At 49.4% G+C, this 27,220-nt stretch overlaps 1 protein-coding gene across 1 annotated transcript in view; it reads left to right on the top strand.

Annotated features, from left to right (window-relative positions):
- Positions 1-27,220, top strand: part of GAREM1 (GRB2 associated regulator of MAPK1 subtype 1) — a 127,354-nt gene that overhangs the window by 70,371 nt on the left and 29,763 nt on the right. The window lies entirely within an intron of this gene.

Here is a 27,220-nt window from a genome sequence, read left to right as displayed (position 1 = left end):
AAAAAAAAAAAAAAGGCAGAACAATAAACCACTTGCTCTTCTGTCACCAAAGGAGAGCCCAAATCCTTTGATTGTATTGGATTTTTATAATATAGTCTGAAACAAAAGAGCCATCAACCAGGGCTTGGACACATTTTCCGTACAGCAGGTTACCACTAACAATACTGATCTCTTGATAAGAGGATTTGCCTTATATTAATGAAACATGTGCAGGATACCGAAAAGAATCCTCATAAAAGGATGGTCCAATTGTATTGGGAGTTCGTATGGGTAGCTCTAGGCCAGTTAAGGTCAATAATTTTATTTTGTGTGAGGGTTGCCCTAACTGGTTACATTTGAAATTCTACCCCTTGTTGACTTTCCTTCTCTTTCAGTTATGTTTAAATTTAGCAGTATGTGGATGCTGATATTGTAGTCAGTCAGCTTTTAATAAACATGGCAACTTATGTGGGAACCGCCAGACTTTAACCCCAGTCAGAGTTAAAATAAAACCAGCCCACGGTGTAGTGTATAATAGACTCAATATAACCTTAGTGGACAGCACATCCAGTGTTCAGACCATTGAGACGAACCACTTCACCACCGGTGGCCTGCTTTGGCCTGGCCGGACCCTTCTTGTGACCACCTGTGTTAGCAGTGCCGTCCTCCCCTGGTTCTGAGACTCAAGGCGAGTTGCCCCTATGATATTGTCATCAAGTTGGCCGTGTGAATCCCAGCCAGAAATTCATCAATTACTTCTCCTTCGGAGAGTCAAATAAGCACAGGCTTGCTCAGTACATTTATTTATTTTTTAAATATATTCTTATTGATTTCAGACAGGAAGGGAGAGGGGGAGAGAGAGAGAAACATCAGTGATGAGAGAGGCTCATTGATGGGCTGATTCCCATACCCCCCACACTGGGGATGGAGCCTACAACCCACGCATGTACCCTGACCAGGAATCGAACCATGATCTCCTGCTTCCTAGGTTGACACTCAACCACTGAGCCATGCTGACCGGGCTTGTTCAGTAAATTTAAACCAGAAACTGCCATTTTCTGTGCTCATGGCCCATTTAACCAAGTCAGCATCACCTTGTCAAGGTTGTAGTGAGGCTTCTTAAAGGTTTTCCTGTTTTTTTGTCTACCCACCAAACTCAGTCTGGATTCAAAAGGAATTGATTCGTCCTTTGTCTTTTTTCACAAAAAGTTTTTTGTTCTACTACTGTGTCATTAGATGATATTTCTAATCATCAATTTTAAAAATTTGCCAAATTTTAGTGCTGCTTTACATTTTACCAAGTTTAATTAGATGAAAAGTGATTGCAATTCCCACGCTGTGGTAGTAATACTGGTCTTACTAGACATTTCGCTGTGTGTAGTCACTGTAACCCAATGGTTCTCAACCTGTGGGTCGCGACCTCTTTGGGGGCCGAACGACCCTTTCACAGGGGTCGCCTAAGAGCATCAGAAAACACATATATAAATACATATTGTTTTTGTGATTAATCACTATGCTTTAATGATGTTCAATTTGTAACAATGAAATTGGGGGTCACCACAACATGAGGAACTGTATTTAAGGGTCGTGGCATTAGGAAGGTTGAGAACCACTGTGTAACCTGTTCACAAAGGCCATGAGCCTGTAATTCATTTGCCTGGATAATAGAGAGTTAACTGTACACTGTGCACATGTTTGATTTGCTCGTACATTTTACTTCTCTGGTTTGCTTGAGAGTATAGACTACTTAATTGTGGATTATTCGCTAGCTCTCTGACCTGATGCTTCATTACTACAGATATATGTGCAAGTATATGCATGTGGTTTGTCACTGGGTAGTGTTTTATTTGAAAATGGTTTTTGTATGAGAAATTCTTAAGCTTAATTTTTTACCCATATAATTTAATTTCCAAAATAATTATTCAAATAATTAGGCATTTCTAGATAGAGTAAGTTGCCGTTTATGCAGCACAGTGAGCAGTTACATTTCCCCATTTGGCGTGATGAGATGGAATTCTCCATCATTTCTGGGAGGAAGCCAGCAGCGCGGGCCCAGGTTTCAGCAAGAAGACAGCCAGTCTGCCCTGGCCGGGCAGCTCCGTTGGTTAGAGCATCATCCTGTGCACCCAAGGGTTGCAGAAATACAGCCAATCTATGTCCAGTTGGATATCTGGGTCCGAAAAGAAATCAAGTTCAAAAGAAACAGTCTGACAGGTGGGGTCTGGAGGTGGGCGGGGGGAGGCAGCACAGTTGTGCACATACAACGCAGAGGCGATATTAATACCAGCTACCACGCTGGGCACTTCCAGGACTTCCTCCGGGTGGGATGTGGGAAGACCAGAACAGGATGCTCGCAGGCCCCGGAGATCTGAGCCTTGGCAGGAGCAGGGATCCGAGACTCCAGTGTGTGCCCAGGGCGTGACTGGAAAGCCCTGCTCCCGTGCCCGAGACGCCGGGGGACCGGGCAGCAGCCCTCAGTGTCCGGGCAGGGGGCAGGAGAGCTGGGAGTTGGGGTGTCTGTGAGTCTCCTGCCCGCTGCCCCCAGCAAGCTGCGGGAGTGGGTGCTGACACTTGGATGTACATCTGTGAGGTGGATCGAGACAGCCCTAACGATGGCAACCACTGTTTCCTGTGAAGACGATATAGACACGCTAGGCAAACAGTCATATGTTATACTAAGGTACGTCATAACCTGTAGCAGACGGATTGGATGAAGTGCAGGTGTGGTTCGTTTTCTTTTGGTGAGCTTGGCTTAAAAGTGCTCTTGTGAAAAATTCTAAAACTCCTATGGAACCACAAAGGACTGTGGAAAACCAAATCAATCTCGAGAAAAAAGAACACAGATTGAGGCATCACGTGCCCTGAGTTCAAAACGTACTGCAAAGCTACAGTAATTAAAACAGGATAGTACTGGCACAAGGACAGGCATAGAGGTCAGTGGAACAGGATGAAGAGCCCAGAAATAAACCAGGCCTATACAGTTCATTGATCTTTGACAAGGGAGCCTGGACTACACAATGAGGAAAGCATAGTCCCCAAGTGGTGCTGGGAAAACTAGAGATCCATGTGCAGAAGGACTCAGCTCAACACCGTACACATGACTCAACTCAGCATTGACCAGAAACGAAACATAGGACCTGAAACTACAAAACTCCTGGAGGAGAACTTCTGGATGTTGGTCTTGACGTTGGTTTCATGAATGTGACACCAAAAGCACAGACACGAAGGCAAAAATGGATGAGTGGGACCACAGCACATTCAAAAGCTTCTGCACAGCACAGGAAACCATCAACAGAGTGAAAAGGTGACCTACAAAATATTTGCAAACCGCATGTCAGATAATGGTTAATTTCCAAAATATATAAGGAACTGCTACAACCCAATAGCAAAAAACAAAACAAAACAAAAAACACAATTAAAAAGTGGGCTAAAGACTTGAATTGGACATTTCTCCAAAGAGGATACACAAATGTCCAAATCGTATATGAAAACAGACTCAGTGTCACTCATCAACAAAGAAACGCAGATCAAAACCACAATGAGAAATCACCTCACACCTGTGAGGATGACGATTACAAAAACAAACAAACAACAAGCAATAGGCAGGTGCTGGTGAGGTTGTGGAGACACTGGAACCCTGTGCACTGACTGTTATTGGGGATGCAAAACGGTGCGTCCGCTATGGAAACAGCGGGAGATGCCTCAGAAATAAACATAGAACAATACGGTCCAGCAGTCTCACCTCTGGGCGTTTATCCTAAAGAATCCCGATCAGGGTCCCCAAGAGATGCTGGCACTCCAGTGGCCATTGCAGGACTATTCACAGCAGGCGAGAGGCGGGAACAGCCCCGTGTCCATCAGCAGGTGAATAAAGGAAGGGACCTGGGAGGCAGATTTTAGATCTGTCCTGAAATCGCCAGCCTTTAGGACGAAGGAACCCTGCCAGGTGCAGCCGCATGCCCAGAGGACTCTGGCAGGCCCCTAACAGGCTGCTTCTCCCCATGTCGCCCCATTCCTACTTGGAAGCCATTTTAAAACACCATTCTGATCATGTTACTTCCATGTTAAAAAACAAAACAAACAAAAAACTCAAGTGGCTTCCCATTGCTCTTAGGAGAAATATCAAAATTCCTTTTTCACAGGAAGGAAATTTCGGTGTTTCAGTTTTGAGTTTAGGTCGTAGGTGTTTGAGCTCAGAGAAGCCTCTCGGAGGGCCTGTGAGACACTCCATCCCGGGGCGGGATGGCAGGTGGAGCCAGCTGAGCCCGAGGCGGGGCCCTCCCAGCTCCGGGCCTGCTGTGCTGTGGGCAGTCTCCGCACACCTAGTCTCTCTGCACCTCAGGAAGGACAGTCATGACACAATGATGACGCGAAAGCCCTTGGAGAGTGCTTGGCGCCCTGCTGTGTGTGTGCTGCTTCCCGTTATTTCCCCCCTCAGTGGCTGCATCACCACGAGCTTGCTTTATCTTTGCAATGCAAAGCGTTAAAGTAGTGGTTCTCAACCTTCTGGCCCTTTAAACACAGTTCCTCATGTTGTGACCCGACCATAAAATTATTTTCGTGGCTACTTCATAACTGTAATGTTGCTACTGTGATGAATCGTCATGGAAATATCTGATATGCGGGATGGTCTTAGGCGACCCCTGTGGAAGGGTCTTTCGACCGCCAAAGGGGTCGCGACGCACAGGTTGAGAACCGCTGTGTTTAAGGAAAGGGGGAATGAAGGGGCTCACGGAAATCCAGAGATAACTCCCATTGCTGCCACAGGCTCTGTGCAGCCCCCACCCACAGGCCTCATCTTCGGCTGCTTTTCTTCCCAGTGCTCTTCAGTACCATCACCCCAGGCTCCCCATTTCCCGCAGCCTGACCTCTGCCCGTCCCTCAGGCCTCAGGTCAAAGTGACTCCCTCGCCAGCCCAGCATTAGACGAGGTCAGATCCCGCTGACTCGGCACTTTTTCTTTACATTTTTCAAGGTCTTCACCTGATTGGATGAGGCCCACCCTATTATGGGGGGCAACTTGCCTTACTCAAAGTATTGACTTCCATGTGGATCCCATCCCCAAAAATGCCTTCTCAGAAGCATCTAGAAGGGTGTTTCACCAGCTGTCCGAGAACCATGGTTGAGCCTTGCTGTGCCCTTTGTCTGAAAGCGGTGCGGTGCTGCAGGTCTGTAAACGGGGCCTCCGTGTGAGGGTCAGATTGGTAAAGAGGCAAAACACACACCTTTGAGAGCCTCAGGGAACCAGAGGCCTCCCTCACTTGTCCTAGTTCACTTGGCTGTTGTTGTGGAGGTGTGTGTGTGGACGCAGCCTGGCTTCCTCGTTTGGTGTTGGGTTTGCGTTGCCTTTCAAAAGCCAAGTCTGTGTCCTCACACACAGAAACCAGCATTCCTGGCTCTTCTCTGCTTCACAGATGAGGAGACCGAGGTGGGAGGTGGGTGTCACTGAGAGCCTTGAAGTGGCTGGGCTGAACTGGGTCTTCTCCCTTTCTGTTGTGCCTTTCCCCTCCCGTTCTCCCCCAGGCACCTTCTTTCTAAAGGAGGAGGGGGGAGAAGAGCATGTGAATGAATGTGAGAATGTGTATTGACGGTAGCATTCCTATCTGAACAATAAAAGAAATTTAGAGATGTACCCGATTACATGCCTCCCGTGAGCCCCTCTGGGGCTGTGGGTTTTCCACGTTAGAGGCATTTCGGTTTTCAGTCCATTCCTTCCTAGTGATGCATTTCTGGGGGCTCTGTCTGTGGGCGGATAAGTATTTGAACTTGAAAGAAACCACCTCCTTCGCTCTCTGGGTCACCCCCCCTCCGCCACGGAGCATTTGAGAGTGTTTTCACAGCCACGGCGTCGGCCAGGTCGGGTCTTGTGCGAGGCCTCCTTCCAGCCTGTTTGGCCAGTTAGCTAATGTGTTTTGCATTCAAGCAAGGAAGTTCCAGATCCGAGGGAGCCGGCGAGGGGAGCAGTGCCGGCCAACTTACGAGTGGCAGACTGGCCGATGACTGAGCAAACCACCCACTAATTGTAGGCCGGGCGAGCTGGAAGCACAGATTGAGTTTTCAACAGAAAATAATATCCCGCGAGGACATTCGATAGCCTGTGGAACGACCATCTTCTGGCCGTCTCGTTCTTGGCCGGTTCGAAGGTTCCTATCCCCGCTCATTATCATATTAAGTGTCGGAAAGAGTTGGGTTTTGAAAATGTAACTTTCTACCTTAGGTCATCTAGATCGCGGAGGTCATGGAAGGGAAGCTTGTCCTTCTTTCCTGTGACTAATGTGGATGAGAAGCAATGAGCCTCGGGCAACAGTCTCACCCCCAAGCGGGGAAGCTGAAGAGCAGCAGCTCCCAGGGCCGCAGCGTGCTCTCACTCTCAAGCGTGTACACCAGATAGTGAATTGTGGTGCCAAATGGGTGTTAAGTGTGCGTGTTTACATAGCGTCACTTAAAAAAAATACTCCTGGGCACATCTTCGGCCTTGGATTGTGTGGATGAACTCTATGTTGGTAGCGATAGTTCACTTTGGTCTTGCACAAATGAGGTTGTGTATGACTTTGTTAGTCCTGATTCTGGCACCTTCTTGAACTTTTTGGAGCTAAAAACCAGGCTGTTAAAAATGAGATTTGTATTTTTCCAGGGATTGATTTCCCAAAGACAGCACCAAGGTATATGTTTGCCTTGAATATAGAGATATCTGCTACTTTATAGTTTTGACCTTCTCCCTAGATGGGCTTATTGGATTTTCATCACCAATCTGTGCAGTCGGTGGACCCGCCGCTGTTATTACTGCCTCATGAAGTCAGTGGGCACAGGGCCCGGGTGCACCCAAAGAACCCTGGACTCCATGTGCTTAGCACCATTTCCAGGCGCCTGTTCTTGATACTGGACGAAGTGGGGGTTCCTCTTCCCCATGGGTGCTGCTGGATTTCTTAGGATATGCCGAGAGAAAGAATTTTCTGAGCCTCGGGCGGGAGAGTGAGTGGTTTGTACTTGCGTGGTGTTGAATTCCGGTTTCCAAAGCCCCTTTCCCCTTAGTGCAGTCATGGGAGAAGTGGAGCTGGGGTTTCAGTAGAGCTAGAAGCAAAGCCGGCGGCCAGAGTTTCCTCCCGTGTTGAGGATAAGTCCAGTTCTGCATCAGGCTGGATACAGCCCATTAGTCCATTGCGAGTGTGTGTGCCGGGGGGGTGGGGGGGGGGGGTCCCCGTGGCCGTGGCCACACAGAGAATGTCAGGAAGCCAAGCAGGAGCCATGAGCCAAGTGTGCCAAGAGCTTCTTTGTTCAGGGAATTAACTACCCCAAATCTCCGCAGTGGCCACTCCATGCTGGCCAGTAGCCTCTGTTCCCAGGTGTGACGGACAGAAAGCACCTGCCCTCGTCATCCCAGCTTTACCGGGCCTGTGTCTGTCTTCCCTTGGTTGGGCCCCTGGGGAGGGCAAAGTTGCCGCTTCCTGGTAAAACTGCCTACACGGCAGGCCTGTGCTGTCTGGCCTTCCCTTCCTCCTTTCCGAGCGTGAAGCGCTAGCTAGTTACCAGGGCAGCGTTCTGAGTCGGGGATCATTCTCGCTGGCTGCTCCATACATCTGCTAATATTAACTGATCCTCATCATAGCCTGTCAAGTGGTTCTCTCTCTATCGATGAGGAAGGTACGTTTCAGGGAAGTCGAATAATCTACCCAACGTCTTGCTGCGAGGAAGTGGAGCCCCTCTGGTCTGAAACCCGTGCTTCTCCTAGTCCTCAAGCGTCGCCTCCTTCCAACGCTCAGATCGAAAGCGTTAAGTTCTCTGGTGGTTCGCAGCCCACACTATTTTCCGTTCACCAGAGCGTTGAGTAGGGAATAGGTCAGCCAGGGAACTTTTTTTTTAATCCTGTCATTGCTCTATACTAACTTTAATAGTGAAATGCTATAAATCCCTGTATTTGTAGTATTTTTGTGGCCGTTGAAGTGTTTCAACTAAGAAGAAAGCATTACAGGAAGTGATTAAAAGATTTAAATTCAGCCCTGACTGGTTTGGCTCAGTGGATAGAGCGTCGGCCTGCGGACTGAAAGGTCCCAGGTTCGATTCCGGTCAAGGGCATGTACCTGGGTTGCGGGCACATCCCCAGTAGGAGTACAGGAGGCAGCTGATCGATGTCTCTCTCTCATCGATGTCTCTAACTCTCTATCTCTCTCCCTTCCTCTGTGTAAAAAATCAATAAAATACATATTTTTTAAAAAGATTTAAATTCAACAAGAATGTGCTGAGCACCAGGACTGTCAGGGGCTACGAGTGGCCCTTTCGTACACACTATTTATCGTGGTTTTTACAGCCTCCCCGTAGACTTTCACTATTGCTCGTTTACAAATAAGAAAGCCTCGAAAAGAACAAAATACTCAGGGAAGGGCACAGCTGAGAAGGGAGCTGGATGTGCACTGGGCCTTTAACAGCATGTCCGTCCCCCTTCCTACCAAGGTCAGCGTTCACTGCGGACCGCCGGCTCCCGTGCCCCTGGGTCACTCGGCCGCCCCTCAGCCCCGCAGCCAGCCCTTCCTCGCCATCTGCGTACCCTCACTTGTGAATTTCAGACAATTTAGGCCAGGGGTGGGCAAACTTTTTGACTCGAGGGCCACAATGGGTTCTTAAACTGGACCGGAGGGCCGGAACAAAAGCATGGATGGAGTGTTTGTGTGAACTAATATAATTTCAAAGTAAACATCATTACATAAAAGGGTACGGTGTTTTTTTGCAATAGTTTTATTCATTTCAAGCGGGCCGGATCCGGCCCGCGGGCCGTAGTTTGCCCACGGCTGATTTAGGCAGCGACCCAGGAGGCACGTCCCGAATGGGAGCTGGGAGGACCTGTGGGACATGGGGCATCCAGAGAAGGTGCTCTATGACGCGGTCATTAGCCTCTCGTTCGGGAACCTCTTCCTTTCAGAACTGGTTCCACAAAGCGCAGCGGCCTCCTCCGGGAAGCATTTCCGAGAGAGGAAGACCAGAGATGGACACTGCGGTTCCCACCAGGACAGCGCATGGCATCTGCGTGGGTGTGTGAAGAGCCCTGGAGTCACTGAACACGGCAGCGGCGCTGCTGGGTTTGAAGGGTTTCACTGACACTTGTTTTGTGTGTGGCTTTCCTGCGCCCGTGACCGCAGAAATATCCTCCCGTGGTGCCTAGTTCCCGACTGAAAATAGACGGTTTCCCTAAAGGCAGCTGCATAATGAGGCCGCGCGTCCCCACGCTGCGTCCCCACGCTGCGTCCCCACGCTGCGTCCCCACGCTGCGTCCCCACGCTGCGTCCCCACGCTGCGTCCCCACGCTGCGTCCCCACGCTGCGTCCCCACGCTGCGTCCCCACGCTGCGTCCCCACGCTGCGTCCCCACGCTGCGTCCCCACGCTGCGTCCCCACGCTGCGTCCCCACGCTGCGTCCCCACGCTGCGTCCCCACGCTGCGTCCCCACGCTGCGTCCCCACGCTGCGTCCCCACGCTGCGTCCCCACGCTGCGTCCCCACGCTGCGTCCCCACGCTGCGTCCCCACGCTGCGTCCCCACGCTGCGTCCCCACGCTGCGTCCCCACGCTGCGTCCCCACGCTGCGTCCCCACGCTGCGCACCTGAATGACAGCCGTCCCCTCTTCCCTTGCCGCTCTGCCGTGTGCACGCGGGAGGTGTGAGTCAGTGCCCTTTGAATGTCAAGGGGAGGCCGCAGCGCATTGCCTGTAGGGTCCCTTCCAGCTCCAGCACACTCTGATTCTTGGGAACATTCACCGAAAGGAAGTTCAAAAATCGATTCTGCTTTCACGCTGAGAAGGAAGAAAACCCACAATTGAATCAAAGACCAGAAGCTGTGGAGAGGAAATGGTTGTCTGGAGTGAGTCCTTTTATTGGAAATCAGCCTGGACCACTGGCCAGGAAATTAAGTTCTTGCCGGGACCGTTAATCACGGTGCCCATTTGGAAATTGGCAGTGGGGGTGGGTGGCTGTATTTGAGGAGGAAGGCAGGAGTGGGCAGGAACGGCGCTCCTGAAAGCTCCCCGGCCCGGTGGGCATTGGCCAGCAAGGACAGGATGAGCTCAGCCACCCTCTTGCTGCAAGTGTCTCGATATTTCTGCCCACACTTCAGTTCCCGCACATCTCCTCGCAAAACTGCGTCCCGCTTCTACCAAGAGAAAGAATTACAGGACTTTCACAGAGAGGTAATCACCTCATGGGCTCATTATTTCCCTCTTTTGCCAAAAAGAGATGTCATAGCCCAGCGGTGTGGCTCAGTGGCTGAGCATCGACCTATGAACCAGGAGGGCATGGTTCGATTCCCGGTCAGGGCACATGCCCCCGTGGCAGGCTCGATCCCCAGATGGGGGTGCAGGAGACAGCCTATCAATGACTCTCTCTCATCATTGATGTTTCTATCTCCCGTCCTCTCTGAAATCAATAAAAATATTTTTTTTCTAAAAAAAGAAAGAAGATGTTATAAAGGAGGAAGACAGATTGGGATATCCTTCGGTTTTTGTCAAAGTTATAAAAACCAGCAAAAATATGTGGAAGAGGTATATGTCGAATGTCATGTCAGCACAGCCTGTGAAGTGACTCCATCTGTTTACAATCTCCTTCCTCCCGTTCACCTCCCCTCGTCCCTGTAGGCTCCCCCCCACCGCCCCCCGTCCCCGGGGCGCTGCCTTCTGCCGCCTAAAATCGGCGCTTCCTCCTGCAGGTGTCCGTGGGCTGGAAGAGTAGCAAGACCAGCCCTGCTTTCGCTTCCGCATCCTCACCCCAACCGATATGCGCCACTGTTTTCGAGTATTTGCACTTTCCTATTTATTTTTCCTTTAAGGCGAGACGTTTCGGTAAACAAGGACTTGGCAGCAGATTCTGCTTCCACAGAAATAGCAGTTCCGACACCTCCGGGTGTCACCTGTCTCAAAGCTGTCCCCAGTGGGGCCTAAGCATACCACCGGGCGTTCTCCTGGCTCACCAGAACCGCCCGGGAAAGTGCCCCCTCGGGTCTGATGGACTAAGCCCTCTGTGAAGCCCTCTCTTTTCTGGCAGATTTTTTTTTCTGATGGGAAAAGGGCTAAATTAGGTTGGGAGTTGAAGTGTTTGGCTTGGTGACAGCCTGTGTGGGCTTTTTGCTTGTTCTCCCTCTCTCTACACCCCTGCTTGTTTCTGACTGTAATCTCACAATGTTCTCAGCCACTCGGTGCACAGCGTGGTCCCTCCATCCTGAGTCCCGGCCTGAGTCACCCTCCCCAGCTCGGCAGGGGCCGCCTGGGCGCTGCTGGCTTTTATGCTCGGGTGGCACGGAAGTCACACTGCTCCCACCCTCCCCAGTGTCTACACCAAGGAGGGGCACCTAAGAGGATTCCCAAAATTAACAAATAAATAAGCCAGCACCGGGGGGAGGGTCCCTGGCAGCCCAGGAGGAGAGCTGGGAGCAGGTGGGGATGCAGAGGAGATGGAGTGCCAGCCGCCAGCCGCCTCTTCTTGGGGAATCGGAGAGACGGGGAGTGAGTGGGAAGCGTGGGCCAGGTCCCCACTCCATCGGAGGCTGTGACCTCGCTCACAAAGTCACGCAGGCTGCACAGGAGTCTTGAGACGCTGACCTGACAGCTGGTGCCTGGCGGGGCCTTGGCCTTCTCGGCTGGAAAGCTGGACCTTGATGATCCTGACTTCAAGGTCAGGGCTGTGCTCGCTTCCATCGCTGCTCCTTGACTGTAGCACCAGACCCTCCGGGGACCGTCCTTGAACCCACTCTTCCCCACCTTCTCCCTGCCGGTCCCGCCCCCGCTCCCCTCATGTTCTCCGTTCTCTCTCTGTCTCCCATGGTTCGTTCTCTACTGTGTTGACCTTAAGTTGCGGTGCCTGTTTTTTCTCTCTCTTCTAAACGTCTCCCTCTCTTCATCGTCACAAAAAACCTGACCCTCCCAGCTCCCCTGTCACCTCCAGTAGGTTTGACTCTTTCACTTGACTTCTGTTCCAAAGTCCATCTGCCTACGGAGTACACTTCCACTTTCTTACGTGTCATCTCAGCCTCGACTCTCGAAAAAGGATTCATTTCCACCCTCTAAGCTGGATCCCCGTAAACTGTGTCATATCTGTCACTGTCCTTTCAGTCCACGTCCTGGCCCAGCGTGTTGGTCCTTCCCTCTCTCCCCGGGGGCCAGGGTCCCAGGGAAGGGCTCAGACGGGCCCCAGGGCACACCCACGGAGGACCGCATTGGGCTCAGCGGCAGTAGATGCCGTGTGCGGGGGACTCAGGCCCAGCCCTGCTCACTCTCTAGTCGTGAGCCTCTTAGATTTTATGGTGTTGCCTTGTTTTCTTTTTAAAAAAATATATTTTTATTGATTTTAGAGAGGACAGGAGGGGGAGAAGGGGAGAGAAAGAGAGAGAGAGATCTATCAGTGATGAGAAAGAATCATTGATTGGCTGCCTCCTGCACAACCCCCACTGGGGATCGAGCCCACAACCCGGCCATGTACCCTGACCAGGAATCCAACCGCGACCTTCTGGTTCATTGGTTGAAGATCCACTTATTTTAAAACTCATTCTTGTTGCTGTGTGTTCCCATGGACTCCCCCAGGGTGGGCAACCAAAATCGTGCCGCAGTGAGCATCCCCCTTGGGGTGTGTGTGAGCGTTTTTTGGGGGTGTGTACACAGGAGTGGGGGTCGCTGGGTGTTTAGAAATATGGAGTTAATGTGACCAAATGGTACCAGCTTCCTCTCCAGAATGATTGCCCCAAGCCTGAAGCCCACCACAGCCCAGGAGGATTCCTTACCCACTTCGGGAATTTACAGACTGGTGGGCTCACAGGTCTGAAGTAATCGCTTTTGGTTTCCATTTGCCTGACGATGCAGCATCTCTTCACGTGCTTGCTGGTCTTTGGATCGCCTTGGAACGTTGCCTGTTCGCATTCTTGGCCCATTGTCGGATCGGCGATGGTATCTTTTGGTGGTTTGCAGGATTTCACTGTCTGGCTCAGATATCAAACTCTTTTCAGTTGTAGGCTTTGCAAGCATCACCTGTTCTGTCACCTGTCTGTCAGCTTTTCCCACAATATCCCTCCTAGAACAGAAATCTTTCATTTTTCATGGGATCATTGTTTTACCTTCTAGTTTCTATCCCTGGAGTCCATCCCTGCCAGTAGGTGGTGTCAAATAAGAATTCATTTTTTAGTTTTTCACCATATAATGAGTCCGTTTTACCAACACCGAAAACTCCATAATCTTTTCCAGTTATCTTTATCATGTAAAGATTTTTTCCCACTTCCCTAACCCTCTCTAACTTCGTTCCACAAAAATGTTTGTGTAAGTTGAAATGACTCAGAAGTCTAGAAGAATAGGCTGCCACTCAGTGACTGGTAAGAGTAACACGCATGAAAGCAATGTCAACACCCCTTTATCCCGGCCGTGGAAAGATTCACCTGGATCCTTGGTGGAAATACGGGGTAATTGCCAAAACAAAATATCATTTGTTGACATTGTCTATCCTACCTACAGGGGGTCAACCGTATCAGCCCTCATAAATTCAGGTGCCATGCCACTATATCTTTTAGTGATTTGATTTGTGAACCATCCAATTATTTTGGATGTATCAATTATTTACAAGGCATGCAAAATAAGCATACTACACTAAGTCATTTGCATCTTAAAAACTGGGTAGGCCTATGAAAATTGTAATCTGTATGTAAAATAAGAGAGAAAGAAACACATATTTCGAAGTATTTTTCTGCCCAGCAATCTCTGAGGACCTGAAACATCTCTGGCACTTTGCACACTGCCAGAACAGAGTGGGAAGTAAATAAACATTCTTGGAATTGTTTTATTATTTCGCCTAGGAGTTAAAATAAGGAAGAAAAATTAATTTGGCCATATTTTTAATTCTGTTACTGAATACTGATAATAAAAACATATAAATCATCTACCTGGCATGACTCAGTAGTTGAGCATCGACCTATGAACCAGCAGGTCATAGTTCCATTCCCGATCAGGGCACATACCCGGGTGCAGGCTTGATCCCCAGTAGGGGACATGCAGGATTCTCTCTCATCATTGATGTTTCTCTCTCTCCCTCTCCCTTCCTCTCTGAAATCAATAAAATATATTTTTAAAACATATATGTACATATTAATCATCCCAGCATTTTCATCACTCCTCCTACGGACCGAATACGTATGAAGACAGTGCCATAAGCCTCTGTATCAACACTAAACATCAACCTGGGTACAATCTACTCATTTTCTGATGATTGACTGTTAGCCATAATTTCCATTCAGCAACTATGTAGATTCTGTTTTTCTTTCCCTTTTTTGTTGTTATCCTCACCTGAGGATATTTTTCCACTGATTTTTAGAGACAGTAGAGGGAAGGGGAAGTGACAGAGAAAGAAAAACATCGATGTGAGAGAGACACATCGATTGGCTGCCTCCCGTGTTCACCCCAACCGGGGCTGGGATGGACCCTGCAACCATGCCCTTGCCCGGAATTGAACCCAGGACCCTTCAGGGTACAGGCCAATGCTCTATCCACTGAGCCAATCCGGCTAGGGCAGTGGTCGGTAAACTGCGGCTCGCAAGCCACATGCGGCTCTTTGGCCCCTTGAGTGTGGCCATGAAGTTTCAATCGCACTGTATGTGCACACCCGCACGTGGTATTTTGTGGCAGAGCCACACTCAAGGGGCCGCAGTTTGCCGACCACTGGGCTAGGGCAATATAAACTTATAAATAGTTTAAATTCTTAATGTATCTTTCTAATATCCCTGGCCCTTTAAGTGTAAGAAATAGAACTGTAAGTCCAGAAAATAAAGAAGCCTCCTCAGTACAGCTTCAGAAACCAGAGCTGCTGACTCAGCGCTGACGGTCCTTTTTAAGTTTTCCCCAGGGACTCTGGTTTCCTAAAGGCCCGATCGCCCACTAGAGACCAGAGTGTTTTCATCTGAAGCGCAGTTAGGGGCGATCGGGCAGGCAGGCGACAGTAAAGGCGAGCAGTTAGGGTCATCCCTGTGCCCTGCGAAGTCGCTGCTCCTGGTCCTGCTTCCCAGCCTGTGTCCCCCTCGGCCCTGCCCCTGCCCCGGCCCGGAGCAGCCCGTTCACACCACGGCCCTGGGCGGGAGGGATGTTTCACTGAGCAAAGTCCTCCACTTGCCCGCGGCCTGTGCCACACGGAAGAGGGACCGCAGGGTGCTCAGTGGGCTGGCCCTGCGGTGCATGGAAGCGCAGCGTTCGCATGAAAACGAAGGCTGGGAAGCAGGGAGCAGGGAGCAGGCGCAGGGAGATCTGTCAGCTGAGGCTGAAGAGAGGCAGAGAGAGAGCAGTGCTCTGGGAGGGAGGGGCGGCCATGGCCCGTTCAGGAGCGTGGGACACGGGCCGGTCCACTGCCTGGAAGCTGGCCCTTCATTCAACACCGGACCCGAAACGGAGCCCCAGGTCTCAGAGCAGCAGCCGGCTGTTGCTTCTCTCTCTTATTTAAAGAGGAAGGATTTCCCCAAGAGGGAGGGCCGCTCCGTCACGGAGGCTCTTTTTATTGGGCTGGAGTTTCTGCTTTTACTGCAGCTTTGACTAGTTCCTATCGAGCCTGGGGCTGCCATCTGCAGTCTCCGTGGCCACAAACGCACGCGCGTCATAGTCTAAGCAGGAGGCCTTTCGTTGCAGTTGCTCTTCATGGAGCAGAGGGTTCACTGGGCAGCTTGTCCTAGAAAAGATGACATGTGTCCTCCACCCCCATCCTTCCCAGAACTGAGTGTCCAACCAGGTGGCCGTGCGCCGACATCGTCCGAGTGTCTCTCTTCTCTCTTCTGCTTGACTACCCGATGGGCCACTTAACGATGTCAGATCGCGGCCGCTCTTTCCCGGTCTGCTTCTCCGGGCGCTTTTCCAGGTTTCACGTCCGAAGAAGCTAGCCCCCTCTCCTGACCAGCAGGGAGTTCGGGCACTAGCATGCGGGGACTCCTTTTCACTCGTGGCGAGGTGTGTCTGTCACACTCGACTTCTCTCTGCTGGTCACCCTGTGCCGCCTCTGGTGCTCAGCCCTTGTGATGTATGTAGTCAGCCCAATGGCTGGTGTTGGTCCGTGGCCTTTGCATGAGACAACCGAGGAGATGGATGGAGATGGAGATGGCTCATGGTGACTGACCCAAGTTGCACAATAGGGGGAAAGCCAGGATTTCTACTCTAGAAGTTTATGCACCTGACTGCTGTGGGAAGATGTGGAGGCAAAACGATAACCAATGAGCACATGTGGAATCGGGAGTCCCAAGCCTCAAGCTGAGCCCCGAGAACAGAACCTGCCTGGTTCTGGGGCTGCCAGACCTGAGCTCTGCTCTGGTGTCAAATGCAAGCCTTCCAGGAACCTCCTTCCTTCCTTCCTTCTTTCCTCTCTCTCTCTCTTTGCTTTCTTTCTTTCTTTCTTTCTTTCTTTCTTTCTTTCTTTCTTTCTTTCTTTCTTTCTTTCTTTCTTGCTTTCTTCCTTCCTTCCTTCCTTCCTTCCTTCCTTCCTGCCTTCCTTCCTTCCTTTCTTTCTTTCTTTCTTTCTTTCTCTTTCTTCCTTCCTTTCTTTCTTTCATTTGTAGAGCAATTGTAGATCCACAGCAAAATTGGAGGGAAGGTACAGAGATTTCCCCATATGCCCCTTGCCCCAGCACATACGTGGCCTCCCCCATTGTCAACATTCCCCCACCACGGCAGTACATTCGTTACAATCATGAGCCTACACTGACACATTATCACCCAAAGTCCAGAGTTTACCTTAGGGTTCACTCACTGTTGGTGTACATTCTGTGGGTTTGGACAAATGTATAATGGCATGAAGCGACCATTACAGTGTGTATCATACAGAGTATTTACACTAAAAACCCTCTGTGCGCCATCTACTTATCCCTCCCTGCCCACTAATCCCTGGAAGCCATTGATCTTGTTACTGTCTCCAGTAGGTTTGCCTTTTCCAGAATGTCCGATGGTTGGAATCATAGGGTTTGTAGCCTTTTCAGATTGTCTTCTTTCACTAGTCTATAATAATGAAAGCATAACATGCTAATTAGACCAGACAGCCAAACGGCCTTCCGGACATCATTCCAGCCATCTTTCTGGATGAAGCCGTGGGGGCCGAGGCAGAGGCAGTTAAGGGCGATCAGGCAGGCAGGCAGAGTGGTTAGGGGCGATCAGGTAGGCAGGAAGGCCAGTGGTTAAGAGCCAGCGGTCCCGTATTGTGAGAGGGATTGTGACTAAACCCGCAGTCAGACATCCCCCGAGGGGTCCCGGATTGTGAGAGAGTGCAGGCCGGGCTGAGGGACACCCCCCACAACCTACCCATGCATGAATTTTGTGCACCGGGCCTCTAGTAATACATATTTAAGGCTCCTCCATGTTACTTCATGGTTTGACAGTCTTGCTTTATGTAGCTAAAGAATTTGGTGAAAATGTACCCCTAACATGTGCAGAAATGCAATGTAGGGCCTATACCATAGTTTTCTCTATTATTTTTTGCTAGCTTTCCTATATCAAAGTTCCATGCACGAAGCCAAGGTGGGTATTAAAATTTGAACTGTTCTCACCCCCTATAGATAATGCTGACTATGTTCTCATCGTGCTTCTAAGAAACCATTCGTGTTTCTGTACATGGAGTTTTAATCACTTCAGTTTGGGCCCCAAGGTTGAAAACGAAATCCTTTAAAATCAAGGCACTTTTTTTTCCTAATGAAAACCACAGCTTGAGCAGCTGCTCGTATGATTGTCTCTGCTCTGTGGCTACACTGGTGTGTGGGAGTTTACTGTCGGGCTGTGGAAAGGGGAGCAAATAAGAAGCCAAGAATGGGGTCATGTTTCAATAGAGAAATAATGGTGGAATGTTCAGCCCTTGAGTGTTTTCCGCACCCTCCCCACACTTTGGCCAAGCAGCTTGGCTCTCCTTTTCCTCTCTAAATGCTTCCATAAGGCATGAAAGAGAAGCATACATCATCAGAACCACTGTATTGAAAACTCCTGGCCCCCAACTCTGAGCCTATACAGTGCGCCTTTATTTTTGCCTGGAGCTGTAAAATGACAACACAGCTCTACGCTCTGTCTGTGTGGTGTAACATCCGCACTTTGTCCATGTGCCTCGGTGTGGTCTGCCTTGCCTTTGTCTGGGTTGAAATCGTGTTTCTCTGTGTATCATGCATTTCGTTTTGCTGATGTCAATTTCTAGGTCTCGTTTTCTTTTTTTAATGCCTTTTCCTACCTCCCTTCCTCCTCATGCTCTTTCCCCTGAGCTCCATTTTTCTAGTCCTTTCTTCCCTCTTCTCTTGTCATAAGATAGGGTTCTAAATTCTACAAATAAAAATTGAAGTCTTATTTTTGCTCCTCTTAGTTTTTATCTGGGTAAGTAGGTCATTTTATAGTTCCCAGAAAGGATGGTATCTCAAAAGGAATTGCTTTTTACTAATTAGGACCTTGATTTTTTTTTTTAAGGTAGCAACTTAAACAGAAGCAACTGCTTCATCCTGGCAACTAGTCACAAGGGCAGAGACTAAGAAGAAGCCCTGGGCTCTGGTTCCACAGAATGGGGTGCACTCTCAGCGACACCGTGTACCCCAAGTTACACTTAAATGTAGACGTGGTTTATCGCTGAATCAACTGCCAGGGTCATTCTGGGGATTAAAGGAAACAACCCGAATAGCCCTTCAGCTGTCAGAGGAGAATTCATTGCGAAATGACCCTTCTTCCTACTAACTGTAGCCAGCTCCTCCCCCCGTGGCCTTCCTCCTGAGGAGGGAGAGGTCAGCCCTGCGTGAAGCAGCGTAGTAGAGGTAGACCTGAGGTCAGCACACGGAGGTATCCATTTGGGATCTGCTACTGCCCAGAGGCATCTCCCTGCATCTCTGCAGGCTTCGGTTCCTCATTGGTCCAACCTGTGTAATCCCCGCCCACGCCATGGACTGTTGAGTGAGGTAGCGTGTGTGTGAAAGCAGGCTGCTGGAGAGATGATGTTTCCTGACATGGCTCTGGTCCAGAGGCTCCGACTCCTCTTTCTTTTCTCTTTTGTCTTTCCACATCTGATTGAGTCTCTTTGTTAAGAAGCTGGTCTGCCTGGCCAGTGTGGCTCAGTGGTTGAGCATCAACCTATGAACCAGAAGGTCACAGTTTGATTCCCCATCAGGGCACATGCCCCAGTTGCGAGCTCCATCCCCAGTAGGGGGCATGCAGGAGGCAGATGATCAATGATTCTCTCATCATTGATGTTTCTCTCTCACTCCCTCTCCCTTTCTCTCTAAATTCAATATATATATATATATATGTTTTGGTTGGTTTTTTTAAGAAGTTGGTCATTTGGTATGTGAGTCTCTAATTCTTTGTCAGTGCTGGCATTTAACATGTTCTGGCTTTCAGAGTCAGGTAGGACCTACTGTCCTTTATGACTGGTTTTTAATTGAACATAATTGGTAGGCCAGAAGTAAAGGGAGCTCAGTATACATCCAGGCAGACAGCCGTCAACAGGGTAGGTCTTAAATGAGTGTACTCTTAATGTTCATGCAAAAAGCTATAAACAGAAGCCTCCACGTAAGGTTCCAATTTACGGGAGAATGAAGTGCTTCAAGAGCCCAGGCTTCCCAGCTAATTTTTTTTATACATTTCCTGACCAGTAATCACCCACTCACATATAGTATCGCCTAGATCAGTGAAGTTAGAAGCCCTTGGTCAAACGACAGCTCTGCCTTCCTCTCTTAGAAATGTTGAGTGGTCCCTGGGTTAGATGAGATTTTTTTTATTTGAACCAACCATTAAAAGGTGGATATGTTTACATAAAAGCCAGGTTTCCTGCCTCTGGGAATAAGTAGGTATTAGGTTCACCATCTCCACCTTTGTTATCAATTTTACCAATTTATTCAAGTTTTGTGGTCACATAAGTATTTGATTTTGAGATTCCAAAAAATATATATATTTCTCCTGCTCCAAATAAATACTTGCTCCTGAAGGCAAGTATTTATTTAATTTCTAGTATGGTCTCAAACTGTGTTGTCAGGGAAACAGCAGACATGATTTCTGCCGTCAAGGCACTTGTGGTCTAGCTAAGAAAACAATACAAAAACCAGTAAAATAAGTAGGGAATGATTCAACATTGACCCCCGGTAATGAATAGCAGTGAAGATCAGCATGGGGTGAGGTCAGGGAAACCTCCTGGATGGTATTGGACTTGAACTGATGCTTAAATTCATTCCTTCATTCGGCCATCATTGATTTTCCTACTCTGCGTCTTGCACTGTTTAGTGTACAACGATAAATATGTGAACAAATAAGGACAAGAAAACATTATACATGCTTAGATAAAAATCTGTAGATAAATAATGAGATCACAAAGGAATGTGGCCAATTATATACCTGAGATAGGAAGTTTTTTTATAGAGTAGCTGATGAGTAAATTGATTTTGGATGAATAGAGTGACCAAACCTAGGAATAGAGGAGACGCATTCCAGAAAGTGAGTGCCGTCTGAGACGACATAGTTCACCGTGGGTGGATCTGGATGAGTTTCAGCATCCCGGGAGAAAAGTCAGGGCCAGATCTTGGGGGGTCATGTATTCATGAAGAAGTTAAACTTTATAGGAGGTAGAGAGCCACCAGTGGCTTTTAATCAGAGGATGGAAGAGCACACGTCCCTAATCCGTTCTTTCCTGCCTCCACCCTGCTGCACCCCAGAGGCTGACCCGTAGGGCTAACTTAGCGGACTCTCATGCCCTTTGATTTCCAGTTGAGTTCAGCCAGTGGATAAGTAGTCCCAGCAGGAGATGGGCGGCAAGAGAGAGTGAGGCCAAGGTCTTTCTGCTCCAGGCTTCCTCCCCTGAAGAATCACCAGGGAACAGCTTCACCTCCCCTTCAGAAGGTGACCTTATTGAAATATCTTACTCCTTCCAGTAACTAGTCCTTCCCCTGGTCCCTTCAGATCTTTGGTGGTGACAAAATCATCTCTGTACTGTCTTCATCTCTCTTGTGCTTCCCCTACAGCCCACCCATACCATTATCAGCAGTCCTGTTGTACATAAATCCTCTGCAGATTATTCTCATTTAAAATATGACTTTATTTTGAACGTTCAGCCATAGGGGAAGAGGATGGTTTCCGGGAATGGAAGTCAAGGGGCAAAGCAATCAACCAGGAAAACTCGCCACAGTGCGAGGTGATGCGGCTGGGAATCCGCAGTGGTGGAGACAGAAAGGAACTGACTGAGGCAGGACAGGGGGCAAAGTGGAACTGACACCAATGGGATGTGAGAGGTTAGGGAAAGGGAGGAGTCAGGGGTGACCACCCCGGTTTCTGACTTGGGTGGCTGCTTGGTTCAAGAAGTGTAAAGAGCCCTGACCAGTTTGGCTCAGTGGATAGAGCGTTGGCCTGCGGACTGAAAGGTCCCAGGTTCGATTCTGGCCAAGGGCATGTATGTACCTTGGTTGCGGGCACATCCCCAGTGGGGGTGTGCAGGAGGCAGCTGATCGATGTTCCTCTCTCATCGATGTTTCTAACTCTCTATCCCTCTCCCTTCCTCTCTGTGAAAAATCAATAAAATATATTTTAAAAAATTTTAAAAAAGAAGTATAAAGAGAAGGTTAGTTTGGCATGTGTCAGTGTTGAGCTCTTCGTGGGAGAACTGTTGGAGATACACAGCAGGTATTGGTTAGAACGATGTGGAATTCAGGAGCGATCTGGCTGGTGGGAAGGCTGGTATATTGTCATCTTATAGGTCAGTGATGGCGAACCCATGACACGCGTGTCAGAGGTGACACGCGAACTCATTTTTTTGGTTGATTTTTCTTTGTTAAATAGCATTTAAATATATAAAATAAAAATATAAGTCTTTGTTTTACTATGGTTACAAATATCAAAAAATGTCTATATGTGACACAGCACCAGAGTTAAGTTAGGGTTTTTCAAAATGCTGACACGCCGAGCTCAAAAGGTTCCCATCACTGTTATAGGAGGTCCTTGAAGCCAAGTTGATAGAGGAGGTCCCCCAGGAGAACTATGAACGTGGGAGGAGGAACAGAATAAGAGAGGACGGCAGTTGTGCACGGAAGTTAGACTGTCACTAAAAGGATCCATCGTTTTGCACAAACTGAATAAAGAGCGTGAGCAGAGGCAAAGGGGAGAGAGCGGGTGCCTGCTGCGCACCGGTGGCGGGGAAACGTCTGCAGAAGACGAGAGGAGCCAGGCGTGGAAGCGTGGACCGCTACAGCAGATGCCCGAGTGTGGGGTTGGGAATGGAAGAGCTTTTATACTTATTTGTCCGGCTAGTCTACCAGCGCATATGGAACTCTTAGGTCCCCGAGTGCCATGAAGCCCCTGCAGGTTGTGTTTCAGGACGAGTGACGTTGTGATGAAGGCAGAGATGGACTTAAAACCCAAAGTGGTGATTCCATGAAGAAGTGATGAGGCTCGAAACCAGGACAGTCGCAGTGAGTGCTGAGGGCCAAAAGGTTTCAAGGGAAGAACGGGCAAGACTTAGGGGGAAATGAATCCGGGGGAGAAAGGTGCAGACGGCCCCAGGATTCCCACCGCAACATGTTAGCGACCGTGTTCACAGCTGCAACCTTTCTTAGGCTCCATCGCATTTATGATCATTGTGCCTCAGAAATTTTCTGATCATTCTGAAGAAGCGGCTAACCAATTAGATGTGAAGAAAAATTCCCTTTTCCCGATTTCAAAAAATAAGGAAACCATTTGCATGGTGTGAAGTAGCTTGGCTGGTTAGAATATGTGTCCCAGAATGATTTAATTTTGAATCCAGTTTAGTCTGGTTAAGTTCAAAGATAGAATTTCAGAACTGAGATTCTGACACTTGTTCCATATAACCTCCGATGGAGAAATAAATAGAAATGCCACAGATGATTATTATGAAATTCATCACATTTTGGTTGATGATTTCTTTCTGTTCTTTGGCTTAAATTCTGATTCTCTGTGGTTATAGGCTTTGAGGCTCTGTGCTGAGTTCTGTTCTTTCTCTCTCTTTTCTCCCAATTCCACTTCCACTCGCCCTCCTCCCCACCAAATCATAATTTTAGGAACTGATGACAAGGGATGTAGGGAGTCAGATTTTAAAATGGGAAACACTATGTTGTAATATTTCAAGTTTGTGTTTTTAATTTTTAAATTATGCTTAAGATGAGTAGAAATTTCAAAAGTTGGTAATAAGAAAATGAACAGAAAATTCACAGAATGTAAAATTGCTTCATTTTTTAAAAATCAGATCTACCGTTTTAATAAAAATGCCATTAAAACCCCAATGAGATACTGTTTTTCACCCAGCGGATTGGCAGTGACATTTTTTTTTTTAAAGCGTTAGGAAAGGTATGAGGAAACACATTGGTAATGGGAATATGAGTGGGCAGAACGTCTAGAAAAATCAGTTTGGCAATAGCTATGGCAAATAAAAAAGCACTTACCCTTTGGCCCAGCCATTCCACATGGAGCCTTGCCCACCAATGTACCTGCACTGGGTACACAAACCCTTCGGTACCACTCAGCATGTTCACTTCAGCATCACTGTGGCTGCCAAGGACTGGACCCGACCTGGATGCCCGTGCACAGAGCGCTGGTCACATTCGGTGTAGTGTTTGCACAGTGGGGAGTACGTGCAGCTCTTTAAAAACGAAGCAAATTTTTATGGAACAATCAAGGAACTACGCAGAAGGCGACCGCATGCTGTTAAAGGAGCGGCATTATGTGTGCAGGTAGATGGTATCCAAGACCCTGTCTGCACGCAGGGAGCAGGGAGCAGGGAGCAGGGAGCAGGGGGCTACCGCTGTGATGTGAGGAGAGCTTGCGGGGAGACTGGAGGGAGACTTCTTTTCCACTCTGAACCCTCTGGGACCGGACATGCTTGGCAGTGGCACATCCCAAGTCCTCTTGAAATCTCTTCCCTGACTCCAGTAAGGGCAGGGCAGCCCAGTGGCTCCCCAGCGCGGACGGGCCTTCATCCATTGGTGGTGGAAGCGGCGTGTGCACAGGCCGTTCCAAAGGCAGTGGCTGGTCGGTGCCTTTACGATAACAAGATGCTTACCTCTTAGCTGGCAGTCCGATCCAGCGGACACTGCAGCCTGCGCGCACACAGAAAGATAGACATACACGAGTATGGGTCAAGGTAAACCTGGAGGGTGTGTGCAGGTGCCTGTTCAGGTTTGTTTTCTTTCTGACAAAGCTCAACGGCTTTGTGTTTCCCATGACTTTTGAGAAGTGTTCATTTCTTCCCATTTGGAACTGGCCCAGTGGTCTTAAGGTTCCATTCTTCGAACCAGATTGCATCTCATTTACACAGTGGACCCGGAACCATCTCAGTTAATGGTGCTGTCCTGTCTCTGAGAGTCCCAAGAACAGAGAAGTGAGAAGAATTCACTGTTCACTGTTTGATAAGCACCTACTTTGTAGGCAGGCCGGGAGCATCCCACTAAATAACACAGACCTGGTCATGGCTTTCCAGCTTCCCGGCGTTCCTTCTTCGTCACCGGGTTGGCCACGCTCCGCTTGCTGTGCTGTTCTGGTGCCGTTTCTAGTGCTGCTACTTCGTCTTCTGTTTCTTCATTCGTGCTGGTTCACACGGTGTCTTCCCCGCTCCCGACAAGGAGGGAAACGCCGGTGGAACAGTGGCATCCACTTGAGTCGTGGGCCCAGAGATGGATCCTAAAGGCCTTGGCTCTCATTTGCTTTTTTAAAAATATATTTCTTTATTGATTTCAGAGAGGGAGGGAGAAGGAGAGAGAGATAGAAACATCAGTGATGAGAGAGAAACATCGACCAGCTGCCTCCTGCACGCCCCCTACTCGGGATTGAGCCCACAACCCGGGCATGTGCCCTTGGCCAGAATCGAACCTGGGACCCTTCAGTCCACAGGCTGATGCTCTATCCACTGAGCCAAGCCAACTAGGGCAGCATTTGCTTTTTTTTATTTACACACAGGTGGACACTGTGCGACGGGACGGGGAGCAGTACAACCGTGGCTGTAAGGGAAGGTGGGCCTCAGACTGTGCTCATCCCAGTGAGGATGGGAACCAGCGAAGCACAAGTCACAGAGCCCATCTTCGCCGCAGCCCGGAACTTACCTCCCACGAGCCAGGGGCTGGAACCTCTCAGCCAGTGGCCTGAACTTGCCGGACCCGAACTTGACCTCCTCCGACTCTCCCTGTCCTGCCTCCGTGCCTTGGCGTCATTGCTCTTCCTCTGCATTTAGCAAAACTAGTTTCCATGCCTCACTCCTGACAAGTGACCTTTTATTTCTAAGCAAAATAGCGTGTGCTGCAGGGAAGCCCGCCAGCCTCGGACAGGAGCTGAGAACCGGATGCCCAGCAGGACTGGGCCTTCGCTTCACGTCGAGCGCATCCACGTTGAGGGAAATTCCTGTGGTGATTCCGAGCGACGCACACACAGGGATGTTTTCTGGATGACGGTTATTTCTTGTCCCCGGATGAGTTCTGCAGTCCAGTTTCGGAAACACAGCACGAAAGCAGTGCAGGAGGGTGCCGATCTTTGCTTTGTAAATACCACCTTGGCTGTATCTAAACTGGACTAGCGGGGCCTGTTGGTGGTGTTGCGTTTGCTCCCGGGGCCCAGGGCCTGCAGCTGGGACGGCTGTCCGTGGAGGCGGTTTCTGAAACCCTCAGCGCTGCTGAAAGACAAGGCCCTCCTCCCTCGAGCGCGGAGTTTGGCGGTGACAGCTCAGAACAGATGTCCCAGCGGCCTCCAAGTGCTTTTCTTTGGTGGCTCAGCCTCTGCTGGTCATGAAATGGTCTGTTAAGAAATTAGTTCCCCCGCGTTGGGGGGGAGGGGGGTGGGAATGTGTTATGTCCATTGATTTCGCATCCTGGCAGGGAGCTGGCTCTTAACGCCCGGATTGTCCCCCAGGTTAGATGGATGTTGTTGGGACGTCCAGGCCGCAGCAGCCACAGAGGAGAGGGTGACACGGTAGCTCAGCATCTCTCCCAGGGTGCCTCGCGTGGACTCACCAGAGAGTGGCGTGGCCTTTTATAGACGAAGAGGGGCTCAGTGCAAGGTGCTAGGAAGGTGGTCTTGTAAACTATGGGGAGAGAAGGTGGGTGTCCCTGTCTGCTGGAGGTTTGCATGGTTCTCCTTGTAAAACCCACTTCACAGTTCACACTTGATGTCAGACTCCCACTGAAGGGGAAACTTCCATTCTCAGAGAAGCAGGGTCGGCTTCGTTTGTGGTCTCAAGGGCCTGACACGAGACCTCGGCATAGCTGTTCAGGGGTGTTGGTGTGGAGGCCTAGTCGTCTTCACTTCTGACATCTGTCTGCTTGTCCCCACCGTCATCCATACTGTCCACTGCTTCCAGGGGACAGGTCAGCAAAGGGTGTGGCCTGGGGGCCAAACCCGACCCGCTGCCTGTTTCTGTAAATAAAGTTGGATTGGTGCACAGCTGGTCCACCGCGTTTACACGTCGGCGGCGGCAGCTTTCGAGAACTAAGCGAAATGAGTAGTTGTGACAGAGACTGTTTAGCCCACAAAACCTAAAATATTTACAGCATTGGTTTGCCAACCCTGCACGTTAAAAGTCACAGACAGCCCAGCCCGGTGGCTCAGTGGTTGAGCTTCGACCTGTGAACCAGGAGGTCACGGTTTAATTCCCGGTCAGGGCGCACGCTGGAGTTATGGTCTCCATCCCCAGTAGGGGCCGTGCAGGAGGCAGCCGATCAAAGATTCTCTCTCATCACTGATGTTTCTCTCTCTTCTTCACCCTTCCTCTCTGAAATCAATAAAAAATATTTAAAAAAAAAAAAAGAAGGAAGCCACTTGCTGCAGGTGCTCATTCGTTAGAAGAAGGCGCACCCCCCTGCACCCCCCAGCCTCTGTGCACAGACTTCCTGCCCGCCCACAGCAGAGCCCGGTTATAGCGGCTCGGGAGTCCCCCATCGCCTACGCAGAGTTGAAACCAGGGAAACCTGTGAGAGCTGAGGGTCCACAGGATAGGTCGGTGCTACTTGTGAATGTTTGGGATACTCGTCTAAAAAATTAGCCCCCTAAGCCACGCGGCCTTGGTTTTAGAATATGACGTGTCTGGGTTGTCACCGCGAAATGACAACATGACTTCCTGTGACAAACAAAACGAGCCACGCGGAGTAAGTTTTTCCTTTGAGGTCAGATTGCAAGTGAGCATCCGTTCAGTTTGATGTTGGTCCTCTGGTAATGAACCCTGAATATAAGCAAAGAAAAAAGTGCTCGTTCTCAAGCTGGTGTTTAAGAAAACCTGCCGTGGTCTCTTTTACTTTGTTTTTTTATGATAACGATCAGATGCCTTGGACA

This window comes from Myotis davidii, unplaced genomic scaffold (assembly GCF_000327345.1).
Source record: "Myotis davidii unplaced genomic scaffold, ASM32734v1 scaffold520, whole genome shotgun sequence".
In the NCBI taxonomy this organism is placed as follows: domain Eukaryota; kingdom Metazoa; phylum Chordata; class Mammalia; order Chiroptera; family Vespertilionidae; genus Myotis; species Myotis davidii.
The sequence above is the reverse complement of the archived record's forward strand: the minus strand, read 5'-3'. Positions and strand labels throughout refer to the sequence as shown.